This window comes from Amblyomma mixtum, chromosome 3 (assembly GCF_055824585.1).
Source record: "Amblyomma mixtum isolate Tamu chromosome 3, ASM5582458v1, whole genome shotgun sequence".
Taxonomy (NCBI): Eukaryota; Metazoa; Arthropoda; class Arachnida; order Ixodida; family Ixodidae; genus Amblyomma; species Amblyomma mixtum.
The window spans coordinates 22,239,505-22,247,758 of NC_143014.1; positions in this window are offsets into that span (position 1 = coordinate 22,239,505).

An 8,254-nucleotide genomic window follows, 5' to 3' on the forward strand; every position below is an offset into this window, starting at 1 on the left:
ACCCGGAACGGAACCGAAAAGCCGTTGGTGACAAAAGTGTCACCACGCCTCCAGTACGTCTAAGCGAAAAAGAGCTGTTGTTTCTGAGCGCCAATGACGACGCGAATGACGGAGGGAAGGGAAGCAGGGGAGTGGGCACGACACCGCTTTCAACATGAAGCACTCACCGTTCGTGTTCTTCCAGGTTTTCCTGGTTCTTCAGTTCCCATGGAATACACCGACTGCGGATTCACTGCAACTTTGGACGCTGCCAAACGCGACCAGACCCCACAGCTGGACGAAACCGCCCTTCCTGGACGAGATTGTCAAGTTCGGCTGGCAACCGGAGCCATATACATCCGCCCACCCCGCTATCAGTGTTGGAAGCGCGGGATATAATCTTCAACCGGACAGCGTTTTCTTGGGGCACGACACCGCTTTCAACATGAAGCACTCACCGTTCGTGTTCTTCCAGGTTTTCCTGGTTCTTCAGTTCCCATGGAATACACCGACTGCGGATTCACTGCAACTTTGGACGCTGCCAAACGCGACCAGACCCCACAGCTGGACGAAACCGCCCTTCCTGGACGAGATTGTCAAGTTCGGCTGGCAACCGGAGCCATATACATCCGCCCACCCCGCTATCAGTGTTGGAAGCGCGGGATATAATCTTCAACCGGACAGCGTTTTCTTGGGGCACGACACCGCTTTCAACATGAAGCACTCACCGTTCGTGTTCTTCCAGGTTTTCCTGGTTCTTCAGTTCCCATGGAATACACCGACTGCGGATTCACTGCAACTTTGGACGCTGCCAAACGCGACCAGACCCCACAGCTGGACGAAACCGCCCTTCCTGGACGAGATTGTCAAGTTCGGCTGGCAACCGGAGCCATATACATCCGCCCACCCCGCTATCAGTGTTGGAAGCGCGGGATATAATCTTCAACCGGACAGCGTTTTCTTGGGGCACGACACCGCTTTCAACATGAAGCACTCACCGTTCGTGTTCTTCCAGGTTAGTTACAATGATGACCCTTTATCTGCTAAAACCTCGAATCGTTTTTTGTTCGTGGTGTCGTGCCCCAGACACTGGTTGCATGTTCTTACGGGTTGTAAAACTAGAATGGCACTCTGTATTAGCAGCATCCTGTTAGCGCTTTCTGGAGACGTAGAGTCAAATCCCGGTCCGCCTGGTACCGATCAAGAAAGCGTCCTGGCAACTGTACTTGAGACAGTCCAGAGAATTGAATCTGGCCAGGATGGTATCAGGAATGACCTACGAGCACTAAAGCAATGGCAGGCATCAGTGGACGTTGAACTAAAACAGCTATCTACCAGAATTCGCACAATCGAGGTCGAAATGGTAGAAATGAAATCTACCATTTCTACGCCATCCACAGAACTGTCTACAATAGGTCCCACAAATATAACCGAGCAATTAAAGATAATTACCTCACGATGTGACGACACAGAAAACAGACTCCGCCGCTCTAACCTACTTTTCTTTGGTATACCTGACAACGAGTCCGAAACATGGTCTAGCTCAGAAACAAAGGTGTTGGAGCTGTGTGCGGAACACCTTGGCTGCACACTTGAGCCAACACAAATTGAAAGGGCTCATCGGCTTGGTCGATACCAACCAGAGAAGTGTAGGCCGATCATCGTCAAGTTTGCGCACTACAAGGACAAACAGCAGATCATAGATAAAGGTCACAAGTTTAAAGACACACAGTATGTCGTTCGCGAAGATTTTTCTTTCCCAACACGCCTGGCCAGGAAAAAACTGATAGATTTCGCAAAGTCGGAGGGCGGATCGTTTAAGCTTAGGGTCGATAAACTGCGCATGAACGACACTGTATATATGTACGACGCTGCTTCTGACACTGTCAAACAATGTACCCGATAGCAAAAACGAAGAGCGGTTGTACACAATTCTGACTATCAGCCACAACCTTCATACGGCGGCACTGCCCACCCTTCGCTTTCCATATCTTTCACTAACATACGTAGCATCCTTCCTAAGCGCACCGAACTTTACTCATATCTTGGAGATAGTAACTCTGACATATTAACTTTAACCGAAACGTGGCTGCACTCGGATATAACTGACGACGAAATCTTACCTGACTCTCGTGATTTTGTTATTTACCGCAATGACAGACCTAATAAAAGAGGAGGTGGCTTGATGATCGCCATAAAAAAACACATTCCTTCCTTTCGTGTTAACATTTCGTCCCCTCTAGAAATTTTATGGGTTTGCATCACGTCCTCATCGCTTAAGTCTCTTCTTGGCATATGTTACCGACCACCAGATAGTTCAGACTCTTTCGTAACAAATTTGCATGCCAACCTCTTAGATATAAGAAGTAACTTCCCAAAGGCCGACATTTATTTATTAGGTGATTTTAATTACCCGAATATCAACTGGAATACCTTAACTGCATCGGCACAGGACTCGCTTAATTTCGTTGAACTAACATTAGACTTTTCTTTAACTCAGCTAGTTTCTCAACCTATGCGCGACCTTAACATATTAGACCTTGTTCTCACATCGGCTCCAGACAATATAAGCCCGATCTCCCTCACGGATGGTTTCAGTGATCACAAACTGCTCCATTTCACTCTAAAAATGCCGTCACACCAACGCAGACCACCTCAGAAATATATCTTCGACTATAACAGAGCGAACTACGATGCCATTAACCTCGACTTACAAACATTCTGTGATTCCTTTCTGCAATCCTTTCCTAATCAATCTGTTAACGAAAACTGGCGTCACTTTAAACATAAACTCACGCAGTTAATGAACACCTATATACCCCGCATATCTTTCCGTGCTAACTCATCTAAGCCGTGGTACCACAGGAACCTGCGTACATTGATGAACAAAAAAAAACGACTTTTTAAAACAGCTACACGGCTCAAAACACCCGCATCATGGGAAAAACATAAAAACGCTGATAAAGAATACTGCGCGGCCATACGGAAAGCTAGGCATAAGTTCATGGCTCACGATCTGCAATCCCTCCTTAAGCACAATCCAAAAAAATTTTGGAAAACATTATCACCTTCCGAAACTTCTTCAGATTTTACTTTCATTGATGAGGCTGGAGACCCCATTGCTCAAGACGAACGCCCTCAGACTTTCAATAACTTTTTCGCCAATATGTTCACGAAGGAAGACTATTCCAATATTCCATCGGCATCAGAATATGACTATGACTACATGAGCCCAATAGACGTTACTGTTGATGGCGTTGCGACATTGATTAACAATCTGAAATTAAGTACTTCATGTGGTATTGACGGGATTAATTCGAAAATTTTGAAACATACCGTGGCTCATTCCAGCGTCATACTCACTCATATATTTCGGCAATCACTTTCAACAGGCGAGATACCATACGAGTGGAAAATTGGAAAAGTTATTCCAATTTTCAAATCCGGTGACCGAACTGACGTTGCTAACTATCGCCCAATATCTCTGACATGTATATCTTGCAAGCTTCTCGAACACATCATTGCATCTAACACGGCATTACATTTAGAAGGCAACGGTTTTTTTCTTTTCAAAACAACATGGGTTCAGAAAAGGGTTATCATGTGAAACACAACTACTCGAATTTACTAATGAGCTGTTTCACGGTATGGACGAAAATCTTCAAATCGACTGTATATTCCTAGACTATGCTAAAGCCTTTGACCGCGTCCCACACTGTCGTTTAATAGCGAAACTCTCATCATTGCGTCTCGATTCATTAACAATTTCTTGGATAAGAAACTTTTTATCATTTCGAAAACAATTCACTTCTATTGATAACCATTCATCCCCTTTAATTGATGTAACATCAGGCGTACCGCAAGGTAGTGTAATAGGCCCGTTACTTTTTCTGATTTACATCAATGACCTCCCATTAGGCATTACCTCAACACTCAGAATGTTTGCAGACGATTGCGTTATTTATCGCAAAATCCGCTCCTTTAATGACCACATCGCCCTTCAAGAAGATCTACATCGCATTAATAACTGGTGCTCATCATGGCAAATGTCCCTTAACACTGATAAATGCCAGTTAATGACATTTAGCCGTAAACGGTCTAATTACCTTTTCACTTACTCGCTTAAAAACAGTCCAGTCACTCTTGCGTCATCGTACAAGTACCTTGGCGTTCACTTTTTATCTAATCTCTCATGGAAAACCCACATAGAAAAAATTGCTGCCAAAGCTAGCCGTACATTAGGTTATTTAAAGCGTAACCTCAGAGGTGCGCCTTCTTCCACACGCCAGCTCGCATATCAGACATTCGTCCGCCCACAAATTGAATACGCATCTTCCATTTGGTCACCTCACCAACAGTACCTAATTAATTCCCTAGAGCGCGTACAAAATCGTGCCGCTCGCTTCATTTCACGCAACTATTGCCGACATTCCAGTATAACTAACATTAAGGCTTCGTTATCCCTTCCATCCTTAGAATCTCGCAGAACAATAGCACTTATCTGTCTCTTCCATAAAATTGTTTACAGCCATCATTCCTTCACACTACCCCTTACAAAACCGGCCCGCACATCTCACCGATTGCATAATCACCTCAGTTTTAAGCGCCTTTCGGGAAGGACCACTGCATTCAACTCATCAGCCCTGCCCCGTGCAATCATTTATTGGAATCGTCTTCCTGACAACATTGTTCACATCTCAGATCATGTTATTTTCAAAGAAAAAATAAGTAGCATTTTCTTGTGAAGTGTGTTCTGTAGTGCGTTTTTCAATTTAGTTTTTCAATTTAGTTCTATTTTCTGGTTGGTTGCTTGTTCTTTGTATAACGATGTTAAAATAACCATGTTCTACTTGCTTCTTTTTCCCACCCCAGTTATGTAACCCCCCTCACATAATACTCCAGTCGGAGCCCGTGAGGTATTTGAATAAATAAATAAATAAATAAATAAATAAATAAATAAATAAGTGGTAATCGTGCCACGGATGTTCTTTCCTGGTGTTGCCACGAGCCTGGTTCATAACTGAGCCAGCTGTCAGTCAGCGCCTGTGCTGGTGTCCTTCTCTCGTCCGTGTTACTACTACGCTGTAGTCCCCAATATGATACTGTTGGTTTGCTCTACGTGTCAGCACTTGTCACGGTTCCGTCAAATTTAAGGCTGACGACTTTCGCCTCAGCTTCAAAAGTTGTCCTAGCGGTTCTCAGAGTTTCTGTAAACATAGCGTTAAAAAGAAGACAAGGACGACAAAACAGACATGACTAGCGCTAACTTCCAGCTTTATTTCGGAAGAAGTCACACGAGGATTATATAGGAAGCGATCAACTACAATCGGTCGGTGAGCATGCACATATAATAATGCGCACAGTGCAGACGTGCTGCACATGGAAGAGCTAAAACAGGTGCCAGCGAAATATAAAAAGGAAGAAAAAAGACCAGATAGATTCACAAGGAGCCACTGACTTGAAACCTGGGCTAATTGTTTCGAGTTTTTTGGAAACATAGCGTTAAAAAGACGGGGATGACACAACAGACGGAACTGCCGCCAGCTACCAAATTTTCTCTGGAAGCTTCCATCAAAAAGCCCAGAAATATTTCCGTGCAAACAACAATGAAGTCTGCGTGATCTAAATGTACCAGAGCCAAAATGTAACACGATCCCGAAAGTGGCCACACAATTTCGTTAGAGCAAACTCATAAAGCGAAAACGTCTAACTTGTCAGTCTCATGAGTGCAAAAACAGTGCAGCAAATGCCAGTGTCTTATTTTTTTTCCGGACATTATAGGCATGTAGCAGTTCAATTTTACTTTTTTTTTCTATTCTCACTTTACTGTGTGTCAATGTGGGGAAATACGTTAGCAAGAAACCTGAATAAATTGATGGTTTTACAAAAGAAAGCCGTGCGAGCAATACATAACCTTCATTTTCAAGAGCGTGCAGAAGAATATTTTAAGACACTTAAAGTACCTTATGTTGCCAGTCTGTATAACCACAAATTATTAAGGTATTACAAAAATGCAATACACTGAAAACTGGAATCTTTTTTACCTATTGTCAAGCATAAAAAGACCCAAAGCGCATACCCATATCGACACCAACCCCCATGGCAAATATCATTTTCACGCACAGAGTACGGTCAGCAAAGGGCAAGTTGCACCTTGCCTTACTAAACAGCTACTTTGATCACCAAGGTATCTATGTACCGTTGCAGAATAACCGAGTGAACTATTCTTGTGATCCTTCTACGGCGCGTTCTACTGAACAGAAGTGCGCAAATTATTCAATTCATCAACACCATCTTTTTTTGTGTGTGTCAGAAATGTACTTTTTACTACATGAAGCTACCTTCTCTCATTGCTTACAATTTTTTTCTTTAACTATTTGATCTTTTACTCTTTTCTGCCTATATTTTGTAAAAGGGAAGAGGAATGAGGGGTTCGTTATAAATATGAAAGAAGCCAACAGCCACAGAAACCAAGGGGCACAGGGGATCTTTAATTAATTTATTTATTTTGTGGTGTTGATCAATTTAGAATATTACTGAATATGTTATCGCTTAAAGCTAATTGATTAGAAAAGCAGAAGAAAAAACAACCACATGCCGCCGGTGGGATCCGAACCAACGACCTCCGAATTAGGCGTCCGGTGCTTTACCTCTGAGCTACGGCGACGGCTGTCAGATCTGCTTTCGGGGGTACTTATGTTTGCAAGTAACCTAACCTTACCTAACCTAACCCTTAACAATTACAGACCGATCTCACTAACAAGCATTCCCTGCAAGCTACTGGAACATGTAATTTATAGCCATATAATAACTTTTCTTGAGAGTAACTCTTTTATCAGTATTCATCAGTATGGTTTTCGAAAGAACTATTCATGTGAAACTCAACTTTTAGCCTTCAACGACTTATTTTCAGCTCTTGATTCTAACTTAGTTATTGACTGCATTTTCATTGATTTCGCCAAGGCTTTCGATACTGTTTGCCATAGTTCACTACTTCTGAAACTAAGCAGACTTAACATTGATCCACACGTCTTAAAATGGATTGAATGCTTCTTGTCTAACCGCACACAATTTTTAACTGCTAACGGCCATAGCTCTGATCCTTGCGGTGTAGCCTCTGGCGTTCCACAGGGATCAGTGCTGGGGCCGTTGCTCTTTCTAATTTATATTAACGACTCACCTAATAACATTTCTTCTTCCATAAAACTCTTTGCTGATGATTGTGTTATTTACCGTCAAATTAAAAGCTCTGCTGACCGCCTTACCCTCCAGTCGGACCTTAATCAGATTTCCTCTTGGTGTAACACTTGGCTAATGAAGCTGAATGTAAGTAAATGCAAGTTTATGAGAATTTCCCGCCACTCACCTACTCAAGTTTCCTGTGATTATTCACTATGTGATACTCCTTTAACCCATATTTCCACATACAAGTACCTTGGTGTGCATATTTGCAGTAACCTTTCCTGGCAAGCTCACGTGGACTATGTCACAAGTAACGCTAACCGTACTCTCGGTTACTTACGTCGCAACTTTTCTATGGCACCCACTAACTTGAAACTTATACTGTACAAAACACTAGTCAGGCCAAAACTTGAATATGCGTCGTCTGTATGGGACCCTCCTCTTAACTCACTAATTCTGAAAATCGAAGCCATTCAAAATCGGGCTGTCCGTTTCATTTTCTCTAACTATCATAGAACCGCAAGTGTAACTCAAATGAAAGCAAATTTAAACTTACCGGATCTTTCAATTCGTCGAAGAATTTCCCGTCTATGCCTATTCCACAAAATCTACCATTCAAACCATCATCGCAGAGACGTTGCTTGTACCACCATCTTACATTTCATCCTGCAGCGGCCACCAGTTCAAAGTTGGCGTACCCAGCAGTCGCACCAACTTACACTTCGCCTCTTTTATCTCCAAGACTGTTAAGGAATGGAACCACCTTCCCGCTTCCATCGCCTCCATTACAAACGCCGACTTGTTTAAAAATGCTGTAACTGATTTTACATTGTAGTGCTGCGTTACCTGTTCTGTTTTTGTTGTGTATCACCCACTGCTCTCTGTAATGCTTCGGCCCTGAGAGTAAATAAATAAATAAATAAATAAACCTTGAGAGTGTTCATCAGCGCCACCAACGTTCATAAGCGGCGGACGTAGAACGTCCTGAGTTACCGCAGGTGTGACATAGAACGTCATCGAACGGAGAGGGTGGAAGCTGCGTGAGAACCCTAAATTGGTTTTTTGAGGAAAGGAAATGGAGCAGTATCTGTCT